Source organism: Hypanus sabinus, chromosome 5, assembly GCF_030144855.1.
Source record: "Hypanus sabinus isolate sHypSab1 chromosome 5, sHypSab1.hap1, whole genome shotgun sequence".
Classification (NCBI taxonomy): domain Eukaryota; kingdom Metazoa; phylum Chordata; class Chondrichthyes; order Myliobatiformes; family Dasyatidae; genus Hypanus; species Hypanus sabinus.
The window spans coordinates 36354423-36381222 of NC_082710.1; the positions used below are offsets into that span (position 1 = coordinate 36354423).

The window sequence follows — 26800 nt, forward strand, 5'->3', positions numbered from 1 at the left end:
ATCTCATATGGTCTTATGAATTGCAAGTAAGACCACTAACCGTGAATGAACAACTGAACAAATAAAGGGAAAAGTGCATCAGAGTTAAACCAGTTACAGAAATTGAAAGTTAAGGCAGAAAGACTAGATAAAGAGAGTTTATGAAAAAAAGACAAAAGAACCTTTCAAAGATGCCCAATGGTAATTTAGAAACTGAAGCATGACATGCCACCATTTAAATAGTTCATTTTCTGAAATAAGAGAGGAGAGTTGTACTAACATCTGTGACACCATAAAATAGATAATTCTACTGAGAACTTCCTGCTGTAAAGTTATACAGTAACCTGATAAAGGTAAGTTGCAGTTTTTGCATAATTGTAGATGTTGAAATCAGTCAATTTTATAGATAGGAAATGGTAAATTATTACATGAATACAAGTAAGCAGAATTAAACAATGCTACCTTAGCTCTATAATCCTGGTCAAAATGTTACACAATCTGGTTAGATAATTAGTAACTGACAATTTCCACAGTACATTGTGAGTTTGATATATTTCTCTCTGATGGTTATCAATATATTGATTGAGACTAATAAAGGGATGGGAAAAAGTAATTCTGATCCTTGATGAGTTTTTCCTCTTAAATGGATCGACTTAATTAGGTTGGCATATCTCTATCATAGCTGTAACTTCGGCATTTCATATATTTAATACACAGTTTACTTGTAGCATCCATTAGTCTCGAGAGACCATGGATTTGCTCCTTGGAAAATTTCCAGGGCAGGGTTGTAAGAGAGACCGGCAGTTGCCCATGCTGCAAGTCTCCCCTCTCCATGCCACCGATGTTGTCCGAAGGGAGGGCAAGGGCTGATGCAGCTTGGCACTGGTGTCGTCGCAGAGCAATGTGTAGTTAAGTGCCTTGCTCAAGGACACAACACGCTGCCTTAGCTGAGGTGTGAACTAGCAACCTTCAGATCACTAGACCAATGCTTAACCACTGGCCACACACCAAGACTACAGCTTATAAATGCTCAATCCTTTCTGTGCTCTATTGACCTTGTAGAATTTCTTATAATAATTTTATGGTCAGATAAAGGTAGGATGTCAATTCTTGGTGATGAAGTACAATTCACATTAGTATTCTAGTATTACTCAATGTAGCAATAAGTCCAAAGCAACTGAGATGTTCTCCTTCTTCAAAGAAAGGGGTTTTCCTTCCTCCATCAACACTGCCCTCACCTGCATCTCTTCCATTTCCTGCACATCTGCCTTTCTGCCATCCTTCCACTGCTGCACCAGGGATATGATTCCTCTTGTTCTCACCTATCATCCCATCAGCCTCTGCATCCAGCACATAATTCTCCATAACTTCTGCCATCTCCAACGGGATCCAACCAACAAAAACATCTTTCTCTCCCATCACTTCCCGCTTTCTGCAGGGATCACTCCCTATTTGACTCCCTTACCCGCTTGTCCTCCCCATTCTCATCCATTCTTGCCTGTATGAGTGTGCTTGATGTCCATCTCTGTCACAGTCTTTAAAGTAATTTGTCAAATCACTGAGCTGGTGTCTGCACATTTAAGGTGAAGTGAAATGTTGCATTATTATCACTGTTTTTGTCATCATCCTCCTTCAACTGGTAAGTGCCTTTCAGAAATCTGATGGCAGAGGGGAAGAAGTTGTTCTTGAAACATTGAGTGTGGGGCTTCAGGCTCCTGTACCTTCTCCACAATCGTGGTAAAGCAAAGAGGACATATCCAGGGTAATGAATGTTCCTGATGATGGATGCTGCCCATGAGGCACTGACTCCTTGAAGATGAGGGAGGTTGTGCCTGTGTTGCGGCTGGCTGAGTAAACAGCCTCTGTAGCCTTTTGTGATATCCTGTGCATTGGAGGCTCCGTACCCTGCAATGTTGTAACCAGTCAGAATACTCTCCACTGTATATCTGTAGAAATCTGTAAGAGTCTTTGTTGACATACAAAGTCTCCTTAAACTCCTAGTGAAGTAAAGCCATTAGTGTGCCTTTTTCATAATGAAACAAATTCTATAGAGCATAATAATTTGCTCTTTAACAATAGGGCGCTTTTGGAGAAGTAATCCAGTTTTTATATGAATGGTAATTGGTTAAAAAAAAGACAAGGGAACTTCCATCAAATTAAGTCAGGACTTTGTTGAACATCTAGTTTAAGCACAAGGCCACCCTGACCAAATGCCTGATCAATTCAACTTGCACTTCTCTCATTCTGACATCAAAATAATTCATGGAAATGAAATTCCATGAAAGTTTTCCTGCTCTTCTATAACTTAAGAAAACCTTTGATAACTCTTGAAAATACACTTAGTGGTGACTTTATTCAGTACAAGATGTACCTAATATCTAATCAGCTAATTAGATATTAGGTACACAATGCACCTAATACCTAATCAGCCAATTATGAGGCAACAATACAATGCCTAAAAGGATGCAGGCGTGATCAAAAGCTTTTGTTGTTCAGGCCAAACATCAGGATGCTGATCTACTGTAATTTTCATGCGCAACAAACTCTTTAGCTGACAGAGAAGGGTGCAAAAATAAAAAAAAACATCCAGTGAGCAGCTGTTCTGTGGGCAAAAGAACCTTGTTAATGAGAGAGCTCAGAGGAGAGTGGTCAGACTGGTTCAAGCTGACAGGAAGGTGACAGCAACTCAAGTAACCACGTGTTACAACTTGTGGTGTGCAGAAGAGCACGTCTGAATGAAGAACACGTTGTAATTTCAAGTGGATGTGCAACCGCAGCAGAAAGCTACACTGGGTTCCGCTCCTGCCCTCATGAACTGGCCATTGAGTGTATTTAAATAATTTAGACAAACATGTTTGTGGGCTGATTTGTAAGCCTGCAGATGACACAAAATTAGCAGAAATGTGGATAGTGAGGAAGATTGTCAAATGATTCCACAGGATATACATGCAGAGCAGCTGGAGATACATGCAAAGAAATTGTAGTTAAATTCACAGGTGTGAGGTGTTCCACTTTAGCAGGTCAAATACAAGGAGAAAGTATACCATAAGTGGCAGGCCCCTTTGCAACACTTTCATACAGAAGGATCCTGGGCTGAAAGTGGAAACTCAAGTAGGTAGGCTGGATACAGAAGGTACACGGCATACTTGTCTTCAGTATTTGAGGTGCTAAACATAAAATCTGGAAAGTCATGTTTCATTTGCATAAAACTTTCTTTGGGCTGATAGACTCTGGTGCATTCGGGTTGCCACATTTTGGGAAAACTGGATGTTCTGAAAAGGGTGTAGTAGCGGTTCACCAGGACGTTGCCCAGATTACAGATTATTAACTATAAGGAGATGCTGGTAAAACTTTGTTTTCTTTGAAGCATCAAAAGCTAAGGGGTGACCTGAAAAGAAGAATAGTAAATTATGAGAGGCAAAAATGTGGAAGACCACAATATCATTTAAAAAATCTTTTTATTGATACATAACATTCTACAGCTATAAAATGATACAAGATTTCAACAAGTTGATATATATACAATTAATAAAGCTGGAAAAAACTTATCAAAAAAGAATAATATATCAAAATGAAAAAAATATTTTATAAAGAGAAGAAAGAAAAAAGAGAACCCCAACTAATTAAAAAAAGAAACCCCACTAACTACAAGAGAAGGGAAAAAAAGAAAAGAAAAAAAAGAAGAAAAAAAAACCATTAGGAATCAAATCCCGGAGCAATACATCTTACCGTCATCTATATATATAAAGAAGAAAAATCATCAACCGCCAATTCACGTTTATATAAAATAAAATTGGAAGGAAACCATATAAATTAATTCTAATTAAATGATAATAGTTGACAAAAGAGCCCCATCTTCTCTCAAAATCGAATTGAGGATCAGAAGTTCTACTTAAAATTTTTTCCAAACTAAGACATAACATTACTTGAGAAAACCATTCAATTAACGTAGGGACAGAGGTATCTTTCCATTTCAATAAAATTGCCCTTCTTTCCAACAGTGTAACATGTTGGTCTGAGGATGAAATACCCTGAATATGATGCAGAACTATTCCAAATAGAACAGTCAATATATTAAGTTGTAAATTAATTTTCAGAGCTTTAGAAATTGTAGAAAATAAAGATTTCCAAAGAGATTTTAATGAAGAACATGACCAATGCATATGTGACAAAGAGGCTACTTCTGTTTTACACCTTTCTAAATAATTGTCTATGTTAGGAAATATTTTGGATAGTCTCTCCTTTGTTAAATAATAACGGTAAACAATTTTAAATTGAATTAAACAGTGATTGGCACATATCGAAGAAGAATTGACCATTTTCAGAACTTGCAACCAATCTTCATTAACAATGGTCATATTAAGTTCTCTCTCCCAATCTTGTTTATTCTTTAGTGAGAGGTTATCTTTTAGTAATAAAAATAAATTATAAATTCTACCAGTGGAACCTCTTACTAAAGGATTCATATTCAAAATAGTATCCGACAAATCAGATTCTTGTATATATGGAAACATAGATAAGTATTTTTGTAAAAAATGCCTAACCTGAAGATATTGCAGAAAGTGTGTATGAGAGAGAGAATATTTACTAATTAACTCTTCAAAAGTCATCAATCGACTATCACAAAATAAATCTGCAAAAAAACAGATCCCCTTATTTCTCCATAAGAGAAAAATGGGATCGGTTATTGAAGGATTAAATAAAAAATTTAGATATAAAGAGCTAGACAATTTAAATTGTTTAAAATTTTAAAAATTGCGAAACTGAAAACAAATCTGTAAGGACTGTAATAACAAGATAGAGATTTACCTTTGGAATTTTAGAGAGTTGTAAAGATAATGGAGCTCCTAATAATGACGTTAAATGAAATTGTTTGATAGCTTTTAATTCCAAATCAATCCAAACTGGTTTTTGGCACTTATCAAGCCAATATAGCCAAAAACATAACTGTCAAATATTAACAGCCCAATAATAAAATCTTAAATTAGGAAGTGCAAGTCCACCATCTTTTTTAGAATTTTGTAAATGATAGTTATTAATTCTGATCTTTTATTGTTCCAAATAAAGGATGAAATAATAGAGTCAATTTGATTAAAAAATATTTCAGTTAAAAAGATAGGTGTATTTTTGAAAAATATGTAAAATTCTAGGTAAAATCATCATTTTCACGGCATGGATATAACCTATTAAAGAAAGTGTAAGTGGGTTCCATCTAGAAAATAAATACTAAATGATATTGAAAAATTTTCAGGATATATTAAAGACCTCTAGCACCCAGGGCATGCCTTTTTCCTCACTGTTACCACCTCAGGTGGGAGGTACAGAAGCTTGAAGGCACACACTCAGCGATTCAGGAACAGCTTCTTCCCTCTGCCATCTGATTCCTAAATGGACATCGAACCTGTGAACACTGCGTCACTGTTTTAATATATTTTCTGTTTTGCACAATTTTTAATCTATTCAACATACATATGCTGTAATTGATTTCCTTATTTATTTATTACTATTTTTTTCTTCTTCTTCTACATTATGTATTGCATTGAACTGCTGCTTTTAGTTAACAAATTTCACGTCACATGCCAGTGATAATAAACCTGATTCTGATTCTGATTTTGAGTCTTTTCTGTGTGTGGAAATGTAAAATACGTGACAGCATACTAGTTAGACAGAAAGTTTCAGAGAGATTTCTGAGCCTGGAATGCACTGCCAGTGGGGTGGGGGGTGGGGGAGGATGTGGGGTAGGTGTTGGAAATAAATACAATTGAAATATCCAGAGAGCAACAGTTCTCTGGGTGAAAAAAAAATCAGAAAGGTCAGAGGAGAATAGTTAGACTGGTTCAAGCTGATAGGAAGGTGACAGAAACTCAAATAGCCACACGTTACAACAGTGTTGTACAGAAGAGCATCTCTGAATGAACAACACATTGAAGGTTGAAGTTGATGGGCTACAGCAGCAGAAGACCTGAACATACACTCAGTAGCCACTTTATTAGGTGTAGGATGTGTATTTCCAAGGCTTCCACAATATATTTTCCAGTATTATCTTAGCTAAATGTGAAAACAACCTGGAATTTGTACCAGATAGTTTAAGCAGTGCAAGGATACAGGCTTTAATAGTACAGAATTTCCAAATAGCTTTCATAAGTCAGGAAAAAGGTATGTGTTCCACTTTTGAATTTATCACTCTGAATAGCAAATTTTTTCCCAAAGTAATGATTCCTCAGCATTTTCAGTCAATTATGATAAACCGCTTGAAGCTGAATATCAGACAACTTGAATTTGGAGAAACAAGGAACTAACCTTTATTGAATATAATGTGTTTAATTGTACAATGGTGCTGACACTTGCAAAATTTCAACAAAGCTAAAATGTTTTGTTGACGATCCTTGATTGTACTCAGTGTCGCCTTAAGTGTCCAACAATAATCAGCCAGCATTGATGGATTCCATTTGCCCTGATACTGTTTCTCCATGACTACAATGTCCTAGTGAAACCTTTCACCATGCTTGTCACAGTGCCAAGATTTGCAGGTAAAAAGGCTAAGTGGGAATGCAGAAAATGAATCTTCAGTGACATGGTTTTATATGTTGGAAGCATGTTGTCAACCAGCTGCACATACTGTAGTTTGGTGTGCTGTAGTTACCAAGAAAATTTTCAACAATGTCTTTGAATACCTTCTACGCGATTTTCTCCTGTTCCATTAGAAGTTCTTCAAATTGCCTGTCATTGCTGACCTGTTAGATTTGTGGACCAACAAGAATGCCTTCCTTAACCTTGGCATCAGTTATTCTGAGAAACATCTGTCTCTGATATTGAAATCCTTCACCTTCCTTGTTCATCAATTTTATAAAATTTTTAATATGCTCAACTTTTATATGAAGAAGAGGAAAATATCTTTGTGGGGTCTATCAGTGGCTCATATGTCACCCTTTTATGACCTGGACCTAGCTGCTTATGGGGTGGCCAATCCTTTTTAATGCAGTGAGCAGGGCTGTCCCATTCACAAATGAAACAACATTACTCGTTGTATCTCAGCTACACTCCTTGTAGCAGCGTTACTACTTTCAGATCACCACCGATGTTCCCATTGTAGTGGCTGTACTGTATGTGTTTCAGCAAGTCTCCCAAGTTTCAGTAGTTTTCTTTTATGTGTTATGTAGCCAATTGGTATTGAGGGGTGGACATTGTTGTTGTCTAGCAGCACAACTTTCAGGCTTAACACTGGAGAATCAATAAAAGGACACCACTGCTGTGGGACAAGTTGGAAACCCAAAGCATGCCCAGGCATGACAAGATAGAAAAATTCTCAGCGTACATTTTGGGCAACCTTTTAATTGATTTGAATTATGAATTGAAGTAACAAACAAAGCAATGCCAAAAGAAAATGGTGCACAGTAGGAAAATTTCATGGTGATTTTCATGATCAGCAGCCCTGGTCGTATAAGGTACGCCCAAGGAAGCAAAATCTTTGTTGTCCATGTAATATGTGGGTTATGAAGAGTTCTTATTACCATCCAATAATCTTAAATATGGTACATCTTTGAAACAATGTTGAAAATAAAGTTGTGGCAAGAGAAGAACAGATGGCTTTGTGGGAGACTATTTTATTAATAGATTCTATTTTGGATGAATGAAAATAATCAGTCTTTGAATTTATTCAGTAAGAAAACAGAGTCTTCATTTCTTCTTAGGTATCTGTGAAGCTATAAGCACTTTTAAAAAGTTAGAAACAATGAGTGACATGTTCAGGCATTTAAAGTGTAGTGGCCCACGTTGAAGCCAAGAGATAAAGATGCCAAGACATAAAGATGCCAAGTTATTCAGGAGTTGAATTCATGTCTGTTTTTTGAGTATAAGATTGTGTTTACTGAAAAAAAATCTGTGACTAATTAAACAAGCTACTTTTGTTCACCTCCTTAGATATTTTGTTGTATGTAGCCATGCTTCTTATCGTAAATTCTCAAAGTTATATATATTTTTAGAAAGAAATGTCAAGTAATCAAATAATGCTTAAATTGTATGCAATACTCATTGTAATTTTTTTCACCAACATACATTTCTCTTTGTTCTAGCTTGCTTTCCTCAGTAACGTCATCCTTGAGTTGGAACTTATCCTTTAGTGATTATGCACTCTTCAGGAATAGGAGAAGACAAATTTGTCATTTTCACATATTTGTTGGCAATGGTTTTCTGTTTCTTTCCTTTGAGTTTCTCATTTCCCCTATTTTGCACAGCTTAATGACTATTTTTATGACAACATTATCAGGATTAGCCATTTGAGATTTCTCCTGTTTTTCCTGTTATTGGGTAATAAATAGACAATAGACAATAGGTGCAGAAGTAGACCATTCAGCCCTTCGAGCCTGCACTGCCATTCTGAGATCATGGCTGATCACCTATCAATACCTGGTTCCTGCCTTGTCCCCATATCCCTTGATTCCCCTATTCATAAGATACCTATCTAGCTCCTTCTTGAAAGCATCCAGAGAATTGGCCTCCACTGCCTTCTGAGGCAGTGCATTCCACACCCCCACAACTCTCTGGGAGAAGAAGTTTTTCCTTAACTCTGTCCTAAATGACCTACCCCTTATTCTTAAACCATGCCATCTGGTACTGGACTCTCCCAGCATCTGGAACATATTTCCTGCCTCTATCTTGTCCAATCCCTTAATAATCTTATATGTTGCAATCAGATCCCCTTTCAACCTCCTTAATTCCAGCGTGTACAAGCCCAGTCTCTCTAACCTCTCTGCGTAAGACAGTCCAGACATCCCAGGAATTAACCTTGTGAATCTACGCTGCACTTCCTCTACAGCCAGGATGTCCTTCCTTAACCCTGGAGACCAAAACTGTACACAATACTCCAGGTGTGGTTTCACCAGGGCCCTGCACAAATGCAAAAGGATTTCCTAGCTCTTGTACTCAATTCCCTTTGTAATAAAGGCCAACATTCCATTAGCCTTCTTCACTGCCTGCTGCACTTGCTCATTCACCTTCAGTGACTGATGAACAAGGACTCCTAGATCTCTTTGTATTTCTCCCTTACCTAACTCTACACCGTTCAGATAATAATCTGCCTTCCTGTTCTTACTCCCAAGGTGGATAACCTTACACTTATTCACATTAAACGTCATCTGCCAAGTATCTGCCCACTCACCCAGACTGTCCAGGTCACCCTGAATTCTCCTAACACCATCACATGTCACACTGCCACCTAGCTTAGTATCATCAGCAAGTTTGCTGATGTTATTCTCAATGCCTTCATCTAAATCATTGATGTAAATCATAAACAGCTGTGGTCCCAATACCTAGCCCTGTGGCACCCCACTAGTCACCACCTGCCATTCCCAGAAACACCCATTCACCGCTACCCTTTGCTTTCTATCTGCCAACCAGTTTTCTATCCATGTCAATATCTTCCCCCCAATGCCATGAGCTCTGATTTTATCCACCAATCTCCTGTGTGGGACCTTATCAAATGCCTTCTGAAAATCGAGGTACACTACATCCACTGGATCTCCCTTGTCTAACTTCCTGGTTACATCCTCAAAAAACTCCAATAGATTAGTCAAGCATGATCTGCCCTTGGTAAATCCATGCTGGCTCAGCCCAATCCTATCACTGCTATCTAGATATGCCACTATTTCATCTTTAATAATGGACTGTAGCATCTTCCCCACTACTGATGTTAGGCTGACAGGATGATAGTTCTCTGTTTTCTCCCGCTTTATAGAACGGGCTGAGAAGTGGCAGATGGAGTTCAACCCAGGTAAGTGTGAGGTGGTTCATTTTGGTGGTCAAATATAATGGCAGAATAGTATTAATGATAAGACTCTTGGCAGTGTGGAGGATCAGAGGGATCTTGGGGTCCATGTCCATTGGACACAAAGCTGCTGCGCAGGTTGACCATGTGGTTAAGAAGATATATGGTGCATTGGCTTTCATCAACCGTGAGATTGAGTTCAAGAGCTGAGAGGTAATGTCACAGCTGTTTAGAACCCTGGTCAGACCCCTCTTGGAGTACTGTGCTCAGTTCTGGTCACCTCACTACAGGAAGGATGTGGAAACCATAGAAAAGGTGCAGAGGAAATTTACAAGGTTGTTGCCTGGATTGGGGAGCATGCCTTATGAGAATAGGTTGAGTGAACTTGGCCTTTTCTCCTTGGAGCGATGGATGATGAGAGCTGACCTGGTAGAGGTCTATAAGATGATGAGAGGCATTGATCGTGTGAAGAGTCAGAGGCTTTTTCCCAGGGCTGAAATGGCTAACATGAGAGTGCATAGCTTTAAGGTGCTTGTAAGTAGGTACAGAGGAGATGTCAGGGGTAAGTTTTTTTATGCAGAGAGTGATGAGTGCGTGGAATGGGCCCCCAGCAACTGTGGTGGAGGCGGATACGATAGGGTCTTTTAAGAGGCTCCTAGATAGTTACATGTAGCTTAGAAAAATAGAGGGTTATGGGTAACCCTAGGTAATTTTTAAAGTAAGTACATGATCAGCACAGCATTGTGGGCCAAAGGGCCTGTATTGAGCTGTAGGTTTTCTATGTTTCTACTAACATGAAAGAACACAAAGGTTTGAATCAGCAAGGATATGGTCTTTAGACAAGAATTGGAATTGGCTATTGCATGGTAGAAATAGGGTAACAGACCAACTAGTGATATGAGGAAGTTATTATGACCAGTTTTCTTGAAGTGCTCCTTTCCTTCTATTGAAGGAAATCTGAGTATTCAACTGACTTGTATCAGCCACCTTGTTTGGAGTAAGCACAGAGAGAAAGAAATGCTCTGTTCCTCAAACTTCTTTTAAGAAAGCACAGTTACCTTAATTTATAAGCTGTACGCTTATATGAGAAGTACTACTTAATAAAATCACAAAATATAGACCAAACCTGAACATTTAAATAACATTCTAGGCATTCATTACATCATTCTGATTCAGATTTATTTATTGTCATGTATGCCAGGATACAATGAAATCTGTTGTTTACATGGATGCTCACGGAGTAAACAGCGTAGGAAGGAATAATAAACGTGAATATGCAGTGAGTTGTGTAGTTCAGGTGAAATGCCACGCAATGGAACAAGTAAAGCTGCGTGAGTTGCTGGATTTCCAGTCAAGTGATTTATCTCAAGAATGGAGCAAGTGCTGATATTTTATTTTATATACTAGCAAGTGCATCCATGAAGGCAGGAGAATATTTTAGATGTATACAGTATAAGCACACTGCAACCTCTCTAGTGTGGAAGTTCAGTAAGGCAATGGTCGGGATGATAAGCTGATCAAGACGATGTGCAGACATAGTGCAGTCATTATAGGCTGAACATGGCCTAACTCTCCTTTGTGCAGCCTGTCTGTTCAAGCCTGAGAACCAAAGTCACCAAGCATACCAAGACAAGACAAAGATGCAAACGAGGATTCTAGGGCAACAGTTACTATTGGGAAATTATCTAACTAATTGTATTATTGGCATTTCACATGTAGATTCAATTGGTTATTAACAATTAAAGTAGGTATTATGATTGGAACTTAAATATGCAAATTATAGGATTCATAAGTGCAGAATTTCTTTTGGATCTATACCTGTAGCTAACTAGACAATTTCTGCAAAAAAAATGGCATTTATTTGTTGAATGTCAGAACAGTTTTGAAACAGCAGCTCTGTTGTACTCCTTGTGCACATGTAAATAGATTGCGATTGAGGAATGAGTGCAAGTTTTGGAAGTCCAATCATCTGGAAATGAAACAGGCAGCTATTGATGGTCCTTTTCTCCCAAATAGGAGCAGAGACCAAATGGAGCTGTTACAGGTAACTGCGGTTTTGCAGGTTTGAAGGACTTATTCATCAGAGATGAGATTGTCAGTGAATTTTAGGGGTCCATCTAAGGGAATGACAGATTATGGAAAGCTTCATCCCGACATGCAAAGTCAGAGGATTAGCTAGTACAGAACTCAACAAAGTGTGCATCAACAAAAAGCAAGTATTTAGGATGAATGTGAGGTAAAGCAAAGTACAGACAATGTTGCTTATATATTGCAGGTATTGTGGATGACAATATACTGGAAATGCAGCTGATAAAGTCATTTGCATATGGGAAAAGGTGTGCATGATGCAGTTGAAAAATCATTTCAACAAAGTGTACAATGAAGAAGAAATAGAAGGTTCATATCATGGAGGAACAGAAATGAAATAAAATTTAGTCAATGAACTGAACAATGTACTTGGTATTACACAAGGTCAGAACCATGGAAGGAACACCATTATGTGTATCTACAGTATGCCTAAAGACAATTATACTTCACCTTGATTCCAGGGCAACCTATGATATCAATGCAGTGTAGTCAAATCATGGAAATGCTGTCTGAAGATGGTAAAGATATAAAAAAAAATCAAGAGAACTAAGATTGGATTTTATCCAGGAAAATGCCTTAGTTTTGCTTAGAATAGTTACATTACAGCTAATGGGGAAGATAAAGTCAGATTGTGAGAGGATTGAGCAAGCACTCACAGCAGCTACAGAACTCACTGATACACGTGAAGATGTTTTTTTGCATATCAGAACAGAGAAGCAAGGAAACAAGTCCTAGACGAGAAACAGTTTGCAGTCACCCATATCCATCTGCTGGATGAACTCAGTGGGTTAAGTGGCATCTGATGCAGGGTTTTATCCCAAATTATCAGAAATTTCTCTCTCCCCTCACTCCCCAGCAGATACTTGTTGACACACTGATTGTTTGTTATTCCCAGGGTCCAGCATCTACAATGTCTCATGTCTCCTCTATATTCACAAAAAGGTAATCTGTTGAGAGAACATGAGAGTGACTAGTTAAAAAAAATAGATAGATAGATAGAAATGGACACACCTATGCCCTGGTCTCCAGCTTGATATATTGCTGAGAAGATGGGGTGGTACAGTAGTGTAGTGGTTAGCACAACACCTTACAGTACAGTGTCTATAAAAAGTATTTCCCCATCGGGAGTTTTCATATTTTATTATTTTACATCATTGAATCACAGTGGTTTAAATTTGGCTTTTTTGACACTGATCAACAGAAAAAGAGTCTTTATTTTCAAAGTGAAAACAGAACCCTACAATGTGATCTAAATTAATTACAAATGTGAAACACAAAATAATTGATTGCATAAATATTCACCCCCCCCTTTAATATGACAGACCAAATCAACACTGGTCTGGTCAATTGGATTTTAGAAGTCATAATTAGGTGGAGATCTGTTTTTGGAGAACTGTGTGGATGGAGTTTCAATTGATTGTTGTAAAAATACAACTGTATCTGGAAGGTCCAACTGCTGGTGAGTCAGTATCCCAGCATAAACTACACCACAAAGACCAAAGAACACATTAAGCAACTGCGCAAAAAAGTTATTGAAAAGCACAAGTCAGGAGATGGATACAAGAAATTTCCAAGTCAACAAATATCCCCTGGAGTACTGTTGTCAATCATCAAGAAATAGAAAGAGTACGGCACAGCTGGAAATCTGCCTGGAGCAGTCCATCCTCAAAAACTGAGTGACCATGCAAGAAGGGGACTAGTGAGGGAGGCCGTCAAGAAACCTATGACAACCCTGGAGGAATTACAAGCTTCAGTGGTTGAGATGGGAGAGACTGTGCATGCAATAACTGTTGTCCGGGTGCTTCCCCAATTACAGCTTTATGGGAGAGTGGCAAAGAGAAAGTCACTGTTGAAAAAAACTTAAATGAAATCATGACTAGAGTTTGCCAAAAAACATATGGGAGACTCTGAAGACAGCTGACAGAAGGTTCTATGGTCTGATAAAACCAAAATTAAGCTTTTTGGCCATCAGGCTAAACGTTATGTTTTGCATAAGCCAAACACCATACATCATTGAAACCACACCATCCCTACCATGGAACATGGTGATGGCTGCATCATGCTGTGGGGATTCTCTGCAGCAGGCCCTGGAAGGCTTCTGAAGGTAGAGGATAAAATGAATGCAGCAAGATACAGGGAAATCCTGGTAGAAATCCTTTTGCCATCTGCAAGAGAATAGCAACTTGGGAGAAGATTTGTTTTCCAGCAAGATAATGACTCCAAACATAAAGCCAAAGCTACGTAGGAATGGCTTAAAAACAGCAAATTTAATATCGTGGAGTGGCTAAGTCAGAGTCCAGACCTCGATCCAATTGAGAATTTGTGGCTGGACTTGAAAAGTGCTGTTCACTCATGATCCCCATGCAATCTGACAGCTTGAGCAGTTTTGTAACGAAGAATGCTGAAAAATTGTAAAGCTGATTGAGTCTGATCCACACAGTCTCAAGGCTGTAATGGCTGCCAAAGGTACACCTGCTAAATACTGACTTGAAGAGGGTGAATAAATATACAATAAATTACTTTATGTTTTTTATTTGTAATTAATTTAGATCGCTTTATAGAGATCTGTTTTCACTTTGACAAGAAAGAATTTTTCTGTTGATCAGTGTCAAAAAACCCCCGAAATAAATCCACTGCCATTCAATGTTGTAATACAATTAAACATGAAAACCTCTGGGGGGTGGGGGGGTGAATACATTTTATAGGCACTGTACCAGTGACCTGGGTTCAATTCCCGCAGGTTTCTGCGTTCTCCCCGTGACTGTGTGGGGTTCCTCCAGTTTCCTCCCACAGTCCAAAAATGTACCGGTTGGTGGGTTAATTGGTCATTATAAATTGTACCGTGATTAGGCTAGGGTTAAACCAGGGATTTCTGGTTAGCGCGACTCGAAAGGCTGGAAGGGCCTATTCTGTGCTGTATCTCAATAAATAAAAATCGATGCAAATTAATCTTGATTCAAGAGATTTTAATGGAGAACTCTGGGGAAATCACAACCCTTTTAAAATGATAGAGCCAAGCAGGGAAAGGGTTCTCACAATGTTGCTAAAGCTTTATGAGGACTGTCCATACAGTTTTAGGAGAATTATATTTTGTGATCCCTTGCTTGATAGAAAGAATCTCTAAGTGGTAAACTTGCATGCCGATAGATTCAAAGCACATTTATTATCAAAGAATGTATAAATTATACATCTTGAACTTTGCCTGCTTATAGGTAGTCACAAAATAGGAAAGTTAAAAAAACCCACTGAGCAGGAAGAGAAAGCAAAGAGAGAGAGAGAGCAAACATATCACACAAACAGTAGAAGCAAGCCAACAGCGTTCAGAACAAAACTGTGATCCAGATCTGCTCCCGGAGCAGCCAGGGAAAGCTTAAGTCTAGCCTCAGTCCCCAGTTTTCACTCCGGCATGGCAGCAATGCAGAGTAGCCAGATCAGTTCACAGCCTCTTTGCCATGGAGAATGGAATGAACATTCATGTGAGTCGCAGAGAAAGGAGTGAATGATTGTGGGCGATAATAGCATATCCACTTCAGAAGGAGCTATTTGCTGTGATATTTGGTTTCACCAGTAAATATGGAGATCTGAGTACATGCAGAGTAATCACAAGATATGCAAGATCGTTGTTTAATGAATCACCATGAAGTACCAAAGGTGTTTCTGAGAATGCTGGAGGACACAGACTTTAGAAGTGTCCTGCCAAAGATGCATGTACCTAACACGCATAGCCAAATCTCTCTCAAGGATACAAGCAGTGCTTTTGAACTTGAGCTTGAGACAATCAGCATGCTGTGACATTTTTTAGTCTGCAGCCGTTGATGCAGGAGACCGAGGAGCCCAGAAGACCTATACCAGTGCCGGAAGTGTGTGACTCGGGCGGGATGGAAATGAAACGTGCTGTTCTCGGAACACATTTCCACATGAGTGGTGAAATGGGCAGTCATGGTGACCTGATCACCAGAGCTGAAACGGAAATTGTTTCTAAGTCACAAAGCTGTAATAGGATCAAACAAGTTCACTCTTTTCTAGGAGGGAATAATTGTCTTTGCAGAACAGAATTGTCTACTAGCCATGGATGAAAGGAGAGATGAACCATGTGCAGAATTATGAGACTTACAAGTTCCTGGAAAGAAGCTAAATAAAGGAAACTTTATTTTCAAGCCTCAGGCAAATCCTGGGTTATTTTTCATTACTTTTCATGACTAATTTTCATGTATTTGGGACATGGACTTCTTAGAAAGCACCTATTCTTTGCCAACCATCTGCTTTCAAAAACGTCTGCTAAATATGTCATCCATGGGGAGCTAGTGGGCCACAACTTACACCAGCCAACTTAATGTGACTCTAAGGATTAACAGTTTGATCACAGATACCATTATTTCCCCTGTGTAATAGAAAGGCACAGACTCGATGAAGATGGCCAAGAAATTGCCAAAGAAGGCCACACCATCAGAGTCAGACTCCTATTTAGAATTCTAGCCTTCTTCAGCAGACTCAAGTTGATGAATTGTGCCGTGCAAAAGCTTAACACAGGTTAAATCCTGGTCCGAGTGGCCATGTAGCTTTCTTCTAGATAGTCAAAGATAGCCCTCCCACATCTCATATAAGTGTGGGTTGGTAAGTTAATTGTCAATTCTCCATTGGGCTGGTGAGTGCTAGAACCCAAGAGAGTTGATAGGAATATTAGGAGATAGAGTGGGGTTAATGAATGATTAGTGTAAATGCATGCTTAATGTTCAGGGCATACTCAGTGGATGAAAGGCTTGTTTCTGTGCAATATGACTATGAGAAAGGTTGCTGGTAACTTGACATGCAAAAAAAAAATGTAGGAGCCAACTAACAAACCAGCTCTGTACTACAGCTAGTGTACTTAACACTGCTAAGGGTTGGAGATGCAGAGAAAATGAAGGCTGCATGTAACTCATATTATATATGACAGAAGAAAATGTCTTCTTTCTTGTTATGTCTCAGCTATTTCTCTTCTTTCTCTTTCTCACTCATTAACCTATAAACCAGACAACATCAGCAGCAGTTTCATGATAAGTTTCTTCATGATAAGCCTATCTTCATCCATTAGTGGAAAAGTTTGCTTTGTCCTATCACTCTCCCCAATTCTCTGCAACTTAAAACAAACTTGTTTTCTCCCTTTCCCAGTTCTTTACCTCAACCCTGAACAGCTCCTCTGTCCACAGTCGCCGCCTGACCTGCTGAGTGTTTGCTTTCTTTTTGATTTTTGTCCTTATTGGTTCCAGGTTTTAGGAAAACCTGGAGGTGAACTTGGAAACAGTGGTGTTCACATGTGCCTTAAGCCTTTTCTTTCTTGATGGTGGAAGTCATATGCTTGAGTCATACTGCATTGCCTTTTGTAAGAGGTACATACTACAGCTGCTGCAGCAAGGGAAGAGGAAATGAATATTTCTGGTGGTAGGTGAGGCACTAGTCGACCAAGCTACATTGTCCCAAATGGCATTAAGCTCCTGAGAATTGCATTCATCCAAGCAAATGGAGGAAATTCCTTCAGGCACTAATCTGTGCCCTGTTGATGGTGGAAGCACTTTAATGCACCAGGAAGTAAGTTACTGGACCCTGGATACTCAGCCTTTAACCTACTCTTGTGATGATGTTATTTATGTTATTGGTCCAGTTTGTGGTCAGTTGTGATCCCTAGTATATTGATGGTGGGAGACTTGGCAATGCTAATGCCATTGAATATCAAGAGTAGATGGTTAAACCAAGTATTGTTTAACGTGGTCATCAGTTGGTATTTTCAGGGTTGCCACCTACCGGCCCAGGTGTAAGTAATGTCTAGGACTCTAGGTCTTTCTACCTTCAGACGTGGACTACTTCATTTGCCGAGCTACAGATAGATTTGATTGGGAGCTTATGGGAAAAAAAAGTCAGTAGTTCCTCTATAAGTAAACTGTTGATTAATTATTGCGTGGCTTCTGTTTGTCAGCAGAAACTTTGGCAATGTATATAACTGAAGAGTTAAAACACATACCATGCACTTTGAAATTCTCCCCTTTTAAGGTTTATGCATGCCACCTTATCAAAGCAACATATTTTAGGAGTTATTTGAGCATCAAAGCAACTGATTAGAACTCTCAAGCATTGCTTGTGAATAAATGCATAACTTAATGCAAAAAAAGAATGCTTTTCGTTAGTAAGATCTGAATTACCATTAACTTAAATCTTGCAAAGATGCAGCAAATTCTGCTAGGTTTCGGCACAAATATAGTCACATTTGGAAAGGAGTTTAATTTTCTTGTAGTTCTGGGCTATACTTTAAACTATACTTCATCTACTTAGATTATTTGGCATCTTGGAATCTAAATAAAATTCTGAATACAGTAAAAACTTTATATCTATTTTAAAAATATAACTTAAACAATGATCACATGAATGAATTTTTCCTCTTGAGAATGAGAGCTTGGAAATTAAAATTGTAGCTGTCTTTATGAGCATAAGGAGAGAGTGAAATATAACACTGCTATAATAACAGAGTGAAATATAAACAGCCCACTGTTGTTAGAGAGATGGAATTAATCAGAAAATAAAGAGGAATCTACAGAAGGAGGCAATGGACGTTATAGAGGGAATGAATGAGTATTTATCAAAATACAGACTGCTGCAGGATCTCAACAGATCAAGCAGCATATTTTGGAGGCAAAGGAATAGTTGAAAATTGTGCCTAAAGTAAATGTGGGTCCCTTGGAAGGTGAGAAGGGGGAGTTAATATTGAGTAACTTGGAAATGGATGAGGCCTGAATAACTATTTTCTGTCAGTCTACACAGTGTAAGACACATCTAACATGCCAAGAGGAATGTAATGGATGCTTTGGTATGTCAGGACCTCAATACAATCTGTCACTAAAGAGGTAGTGGTGAGCTAACTAGTAGGCTGAAAGGTAGGCAAAGTCCCCTGGTCCGAATGGGATGCATCCCAGGTTATTGATAGAAATGGCAGAAATTACAGTAGATGTATTTGTATAATTTACCAAAATTCTCTGGACGCAGGGCAGCTCCCAGCAAATTGGTTAGCTAGCTTAACGTCTGTAGATGAGAAAATGCTTGAAGCTATATCAAGAAAGTTGTCCCAATGTGTTGAAATCAAAGCCAGTGTGAGACTGCACCTGGAATACTGTGTGCATTTCTGGTCTCCCTACTTGAGGAAAGATATAATGGCTTTGAATTCAGTACTTTGGATGCTCACCAGGTTGACTCTGGAGATAAGGGGTTATCAAATGTGGAGATTGAGTCATTTGGATCTATGTAGGATATTATAAAAATATATCAGATTGTGAAAGGGATAGATAAGATAGAGGCAGGAAAGCTGTTTCCTCTGGCAAATGAGACATAGACTCAAGATTCAGGGCAATGGAATAAGCATGGAGATGAGGAGAAACTGCTTTATCCTGAGAGTAGTGAATCTGTGGAATTCTCTGCCCAGGGAAATAGTAACGGCTACCTCACTTATTATATGTAGTACACAGTTAGATAGGTTTTTGCATAGCAGGAAACTAATGACTTTGGGGTTGTTGGAGCTGAGTCCATGGCCAGATCAGCAATGATCTTATTGAACGACAGAGCATTCATGAAGTAATAAACGTGAAGTAGACAAAACATAGCCCATTCTTCGTGGTGAAATCATCAAACCCAGATAGGAACAACCACAGGTTCCTAACAGAATCAAAATAGGAAATTGCTGAAGACTTATCCATAAACTTCAAAACACCCAGAGATTTAGGGTCAAGTCTCAAGAGAGGAAAGTTGGAAATGTTGCACTTTGTTGGACAAGGGGTTGAGAGGTAGACCTAATAATTTACAGATCAGTCAGTCTAATCTTGATGGTGGGGAATGTTTTGGAAACAATGTTCAGGGACAGAATTGGCAATTTCTTAGATATGTGTTAATTGATTAGAGAAAACAACATGAATTTGTTAAATATCAATTTATCCAATTAATGGGATGTTTCTCTGAAAAAGAAACAGATAGAATTGAGAAGGCAAGTACTATTGTGATGTACATGAGTTCCAAAAGATATATAATACTACTTTGTACAGTATTCCTGTCGAAATTTGAATCCTTATAAATAACTTCAATAACAAGGACAGAAAACTGGCTAATTGACTGAAAGGACAGATTCCAGATTGTTTAATGTCATTAACCATTGCTGTGTACATCAACTCCTATATACAAGTCTAATGGAGAATGAAATAGTTGTTACTCCAGATCTAATGCAGAACAAAAAATGTAAAATTACAATAATAATAAAAACACAATAAATATAAATACATACAATAGCTTATATACATAGATCAATTGTTTGTCTATTCAGTGATGCTAGGCACAGGAGTGTCTGTATATAGAGTGACTGACAAAATATGATAGAATAATGGCGGTGGGTTCAGGTGTTGATCAGCCTTACTGCTCAGGGAAAGTAACTGTTTTTGAATCTGGTGGTCCCGTTGTGGCTACTATATAGCCTCCTCCCTGATGGGGTGGGGCTAACAGTCCATGAGCAGAATGGGTGGGATCTTTCATAATGCTACTAGCCCTTTACTAACACCTTTCTGTATATATGTCCTTGATGGTGAAGAGGCTGCTGCAGGTGATGCATTGGGCAGTTTTGACTACCCATTGTACAGCCTTCCTGTCTGCTACAGTGCAGTTCCCACACCATGCAATGATGCAGCTTGTCAGGATACTCTCTACTGTGCCTCTATAGAATAACATGAGATTAGATGTGCATAGTCCAGCTCTCTTCAGCCTCCTCAGAAAGTAGAGGCATTGGTGAGCTTTCTTGATTATGTTTGATGTGTTCTGAGACAATGAGAGGTTGTGCGAATTGTGCACTCCCAGGAGATTGAAACTGCTCACAGTTCCCAATACTGTGGTGCCCATGTAATGAGGGGTGTGAGTGGTGACTTCTCCTGAAGTAAATAACCGTTTCCAGTGTCTTGTTGACATAAAGGGAGAGGTTATTTGCCTGGCACCTGGCCATACACTCTTCCATTTCCTCGCTGCAGGCCATCTCATCATTGTTGGTGATGAGCCCCAACACTGTCGTGTCATTGCTAAACTTGGCAATGTGATTGCTTGTGGTTGGCTGTAGTACAACGATGGGCTCGGCACACAGCCCTGGGTGACACCTGTATTGAGGATGATGGGGACATAGGAGCGGTTGTGCATCCTGACTATCTGAGCTCGATTGATAGAAAGTTCAAAATCCACTTGCACTGTATTTAGACCAAGGAGTAAGAGTTTGTTCACTATGGTCTGTGGGACAACAATGTTGAATGCCAAAGTGAAATCAAGAAACAGCATTCTGACATGTGTCCTTGCTTTCTAGGTGTGTCAGGACCAGATGCATGACAGATGAGGGCTTCTGTCGGTAAGCATATTAATGAGTGCCCAATATGGCAGGAATGGAATTTTTGATATGTGCCTTTACCAGCCATTCAAAGCACTTCATGATGATTGTGGAGTAGTCCGTTATTGATTGATTGAGATACAGCGTAGAGTAGGCTCTCTGAGCCATGCCACCCAGCAACTCCCCGATTTAATCCTAGCCTAATTACAGGACAATTTACAATGACCAATTAACCCACCAACCTCTATGTCGTTGGACTGTGGGAGTACCCAAAGGAAGCCCACGTGCTGACGGGGAGAAGATACAAACTCCTTAAAGGCAGCGGTGGGATTATTTCTGAAGGTGTGGTGTTCATTGTTACAGGGATGGTGGTGGCTGATTTGAAGCATGCGGGGATAGAAATCCGGATGAGTGAGGTGTTGAGGATGCCTGTGAAGTCATCAGTCAGTCAGTGTGCACATCGGTGAACTGACATACTCTCTGAATGTTGTCTGGGATGTTGTCCAGCCCTGTCACCTTATGGGGGTTGACTCTCTACAGAGTCCTTCTCACATCTACTGCTGTTACAGATAGTAGCTGCTCACCTGGGAGAGGGTAGCCTTCATCGCTAGTGTGGCGTACATGCCTTAGCCACCTTTGCTGGTAGCCTATTCCATATACTGACCACTGTTGCCTCTCAGATTTCTAATTAAATCTCTCCCTTCTCACCTTAAACCTTTGCTTCCTACTTCTTGATTGCACTAGCGCTGGGATACATCTAGGAGATCATCTCGCATTGCCCTATGCTCCAAAGAAAGAAACCCCAAACTGTTCAAACCCTCTACCAGCAACGTCCTCCTAAATCTTCTCTGAACTCTTTCCAGTTCTCTGGCAATTCACACAAAAACGTTCTGCAACAACTCAGAGCCATCCTCAACCTTCACACCAGAGGGGCAACATGCTATCCCAGAGTCTCTTTTGTGGCCATAGAATTTTTTTGTCTGTCCTGTAAACCATAATGTCTCCTATCACTGTAGTACTATCTGACTCCACCATTCCCTCTGAGCCAGTTCTGGTCCCACTTCACACTTATCTGGGTTGACCTCCATCTGCCACTTCTCAGCCGAGTTTTGCATCCTATCAATGTCCCACTGTAACCTCGGACAGCCCTCCACACTGTCCACAACACCTCCAACATTTGTGTCATCAGCAAATTTACTAACCCACCCCTCCACTTCCTCATCCAGGTCATTTATAAAAATCACAAAGAGTAGGGGTCCCAGAACAGATCACTGAAGCACACCACCAGTCACTGACTTCCATGCAGAATATGACCCGTCTACAACCACTCTTTGCCTTCTGTGGGCAAGCCAATTCTGGATCCACAAAGCAATGTCCACTTGGATCCCATGCCTCCTTACTTTCTCAATAAGCCTTGCATGGGGTACCTTATCAAATGCCTTGCTGAAATCCATATACACTACATCTACTGCTCTTCCTTCATCAATGTGTTTAGTCACATCCTCAAAAAATACATTCAGGCTCGTAAGGCACAACCTGCCTTTGACAAAGCCATGCTGACTATTCCCAATCATATTATGCCTCTCCAAATGTTCATAAATCCTCCCTCTCAGGATCATCTCCATCAACTTACCAACCACTGAAGTAAGACTCACTGGTCTATAATTTCCTGGGCTATCTCTACTCCCTTTCTTGAATAATAGAACAACATCCACAACCCTCCAATCCTCCGGTACCTCTCCTGTCCCCATTGATGATGCAAAGATCATCGCCAGAGGCTCAGCAATTTCCTCTCTCACCTCCCATAGTAGCCTGGGGTACATCTCATCCAGTCCTGGTGACTTATCCAACTTGATGCTTTCCGAAAGCTCCAGCACAACCTTTTTCTTAATATCTTTATGTTCAAGCTTTTCAGTCTGCTATAAGTCATCCCTACAATCACCAAGATCCTTTTCCATAGTGAATACTGAAGCAAGGTACTCATTAAATACCTCTACTATCTTCTCAGGTTCCATATACACTTTTTCACTGTCACACTTGATTGGTTCTATTCTCTCACGTCTTATCCTCCTACTCTTCACATAGATGTAGAAAGCATTGGAGTTTTCCTTAATCCTGCCCACCAAGGTCTTCTCATGGCCCCTTCTGGCTCTCCTAATTTCATTCCTAAGCACCTTCCTGCTAGCTTTATAATGTTCTAGATGTCTATCATTGCCTGTTTTTTTTTAACCTTTCATAAGCCAGAGGATGCAGCTCATAATAGAGGACCGTCTATTTAGAACAGAGATGAGAAGGAATTTCTTTAGCCAGAGGGTGGTGAAACTGTAGAATTCATCACCACAGGTGCTGCGAAGGCCAAAGTTTTGGGTAAATTTAAGGCAGAGGTTGATAGATTCTTGCTTATCCAGGGCATGGAGGGATACAGGGAGTTGGTGGGAGATTGGGGCTCAGAGCCATGTTGAAATAGCAGAGCAGACTTAAAATGACCTAATTCTGCTACTGTATCTTTGTTCTTATGGTATCTGTTCATATAGTTCCAAAGTGCTATCTGTTTCACTTGTAGTAATTTGCATTTGAACACTGATATTAACATGGGAACCTCAAGATCACGCTGCAAGGAGCATTAAATAGAATCTATTCTTGAACTTGCACTCAAAACCATTTATGAGTGTGTCAACAGTATGAGTGGCTGAATGTTTTGCTTATCTCCCTCTTCTAGGAAGCTGTGAGCGTTCAACATTTTTGAAAATGTTTTCTGGAATTGAGAAACTGTAAATACTCCAAGGCAATTAGCAATTGTTAATATTACTTTTCTGGCTATCATTTGTATTATATTGATGGCAGGTTGAAATGGTTTTATCAGTTTATTATTGTTACAAGTACTAAAATATAATGAAAATTTGTCTTGCATTCTGTTTAAACAGATCAATCATTAACACGGCTTATGGTCTGTTTGTTCAGAAGTCAAGGTTCCAGTTGCAAAGGAGGATGCTGAGTCCTAGGGTTAGAAGTTCGGAGGAAATAATTGGTTATTTGGGGAAATAAATAAATATATATACTAAAGTTATTATGAACTCCATGGAGCATGTGGGGATCTTCGGATATCCAGGCACTCTTTCTTTCTTTCTTTCTTTTTTTTTCCTTTCTTTCTTTCTTTTTTATATAGGGATGTTAGAGGGGAGGGGTTAAGGGGAGGGGGGTAGGGTATATATATATTTTTTTCTCTCATATATTTTCTTTTATTTCTGTAATTATTTGAAAACTCAATAAAAAAAGTTTAAAAAAAAGAAATTCGGAGGAGATTTTGTTTATAACTATGGCATTGAAAGCATATCATCAAAATGCTCTGGAGATGAGTGTGGGGCCTTGGAGATAGCATCTGCTATGGACCAGTTTCAGCAGCAGGGAAATTACAGTGGGTCAGGGTTGTCTGGCAGGCTGGAGACAATTCATGCTTTGACCCCAGTGTCTCAAAGCACTTCATGATGGTGGATGTCAGAGCAATTGGGTGGTATTCATTCAGGGTATTACCTTATTTATCCTAGGTATCAGAAAGATAGTAGTCTTAAAGAAAGTGGGAACCTCGGATTGGAGTAGGAAGAGGTTAAAAATATCTGCAAGTACTTGTGTCCACTGATCCATGCAGGATCTGAGGACAAGGATTTGGCTGGGAGAAGTGCACAGATGCAGTAGCCCTTCTCCCTGCAAGGCTGCTGAGATTGAAAAAGAGAGGAGTTTCTTTCAGCGGGAGATTTGTTTGGGAGAAGTGCACAGATGCAGTTGTTTGTCATTATACAAGGGCACTGAGGAAGTTCCAGGCTAAAAGGGAGACACTGCCTAACAGAGTGGTCATCAAAGGAGTGGTCGTCAGTGTAGAGTGAGTCAGAGTAATAGTGCTTTGGCTCATCGGGGCTTCAGCACAGACGTGCCTAGGTGAGGTAAAGAGGTAAGTTACTTTCACATCTCTTTTTTCCTCTAATTTAAGAATAGTGGGTATGACTGCAAGGCCAGTTTTCTGCTCAAGCTGTCAGATGCGGGATGTCCGGGAGTCTTCCAGCCTCCCTGATGGCCACACCTGCACCAGTTGCATCGAGCTGCAGCTCAATGACCTTCACCTTGTTAGGGAAAGTGAGGTGATTGATAGGAGCTACAGGCAGGTAGTCACATTGGGGCCACAGGAGACAGATAGGTGGTGACTGTCAAGAGAGGGAAGGGAGAGCATCAGAGATAGTGGAGAGTACCCCAGTAGCCGTCCCCCTTATCAATAAGTACTCCATTTTGAGTATAGTTGGGGGGGACCTACCTGGGGTAAGCAATAGTGTACCCCGTGGCTTAGAAGGGTAGGGAATGGAAGAGGATGGCAGTGGTAATAGGGGACTCTATAGTTAGGGGGACAGATAGGCAATTCTGTGCATGCAAAAAGAAATAAGGATGGCAGTTTGCCTCCCAGATGCCAGGGTTCATGATGTCTCTGAGCATGTCCACAATAACCTGAAATGTGAGGGTGAGGAGCCAGAGGTCATGGTACATATTGGTACCAATGACATAGGTAGAAAAAGGATGGAGATTCTGAAAGTAGAATACAAGGAGTTAGGAAGCTGAGAATTATGATCTCAAAGGTAGTAATCTCGGGATTACCGCCTGTGCCACGCAACAGTGACTACATGAGTAGAATGCGGTGGAGGATAAATGTGTGGTTGAAGGATTGGAGAAGGGGGCATGGATTCAGATTTTTGGATCATTGGGGCCTCTTCTGGGGCAGGTGTGACCTGTACAAAAAGGATGGGTTGCACTTGAATCTGAGGTGGACCGATATCTTGGCAGGGAGGTTTGTCAATGCTATTGGGGAGGGTTTAAACTTAAATTGCTGGGGGGTGCAGATCAAAGTGAAGAGGTAGAAAATGGGGCCAGTTGCACACAAGGAGAGACAGTTTGTGGGGAGTTTGTGAGGAAAGATAGGTAGATGATAGCTTCACTCAACCTGATAGTATGAGATGTAACACATACAGATTTTCAGCATCGGCAGATTTTCTCTTGTTTATGGTTTAAGACGTGTCTATTTTAATGCAAGGGGTATCATAAGCAAGGCGGATAAATTTAGAGCGTGGATCAATATGTGGAACTATTAAGTTGTGGTCATTACAGAGACTTGGATGTCTTAGGGGCAGGAATGGCTTCTGAATGTGCCAGACTTTAGATTTTTCACAAAGAACAGGGAGGGAGGCAAAAGAGGTGGAGGTGTGGCATTGCTAATCAGGAATAGTGTCTTAGCTGCAGAAAAGGAGGAAGTCATGGAGGGATTATATAGTATTAATTGGAAGGCTCTTGGCAGTGTGGAGGATCGGAGAGATTTAGGTGTTCATGTCCATAGGACACTAATAGCTGCTGCAGAAGTTGACAATTTTGTTAAGAAGGCATATGGTGTATTGGCATTCATCAACCATGAGATTGAGTTCAAGAGTCGAGAGGTAACGTTACAGCTACAGTATATAAGGCCTTGGTCAGTCCGCACTTGGAGTTCTATGTTCAGTTCTGGTCACCTCACTACGGGAAGGATGTGGATACTATATAAAAAGCATAGAGGACATTTACAAGGATGT

General features: G+C 39.8%; 1 protein-coding gene across 15 annotated transcripts in view; it reads left to right on the forward strand.

Moving 5' to 3' along the window:
• The window catches only part of LOC132394062 (beta-1,3-galactosyl-O-glycosyl-glycoprotein beta-1,6-N-acetylglucosaminyltransferase-like), a 70615-nt gene that overhangs the window by 2457 nt on the left and 41358 nt on the right, over nt 1–26800 (forward strand). For 5 of the 15 annotated variants that reach the window (XM_059969738.1, XM_059969743.1, XM_059969739.1 and 2 more), the window contains one exon: nt 21180–21221. The exons of 7 other annotated variants lie outside the window; for them this stretch is intronic. The gene's annotated coding sequence lies outside the window, so the exon portion shown is untranslated. Of the gene's footprint in view, nt 1–9712; nt 9749–21179; nt 21222–26800 lie in introns of all 15 variants that reach the window. 3 more of the 15 variants (XM_059969741.1, XM_059969744.1, XM_059969746.1) reach the window with 1 other exon arrangement.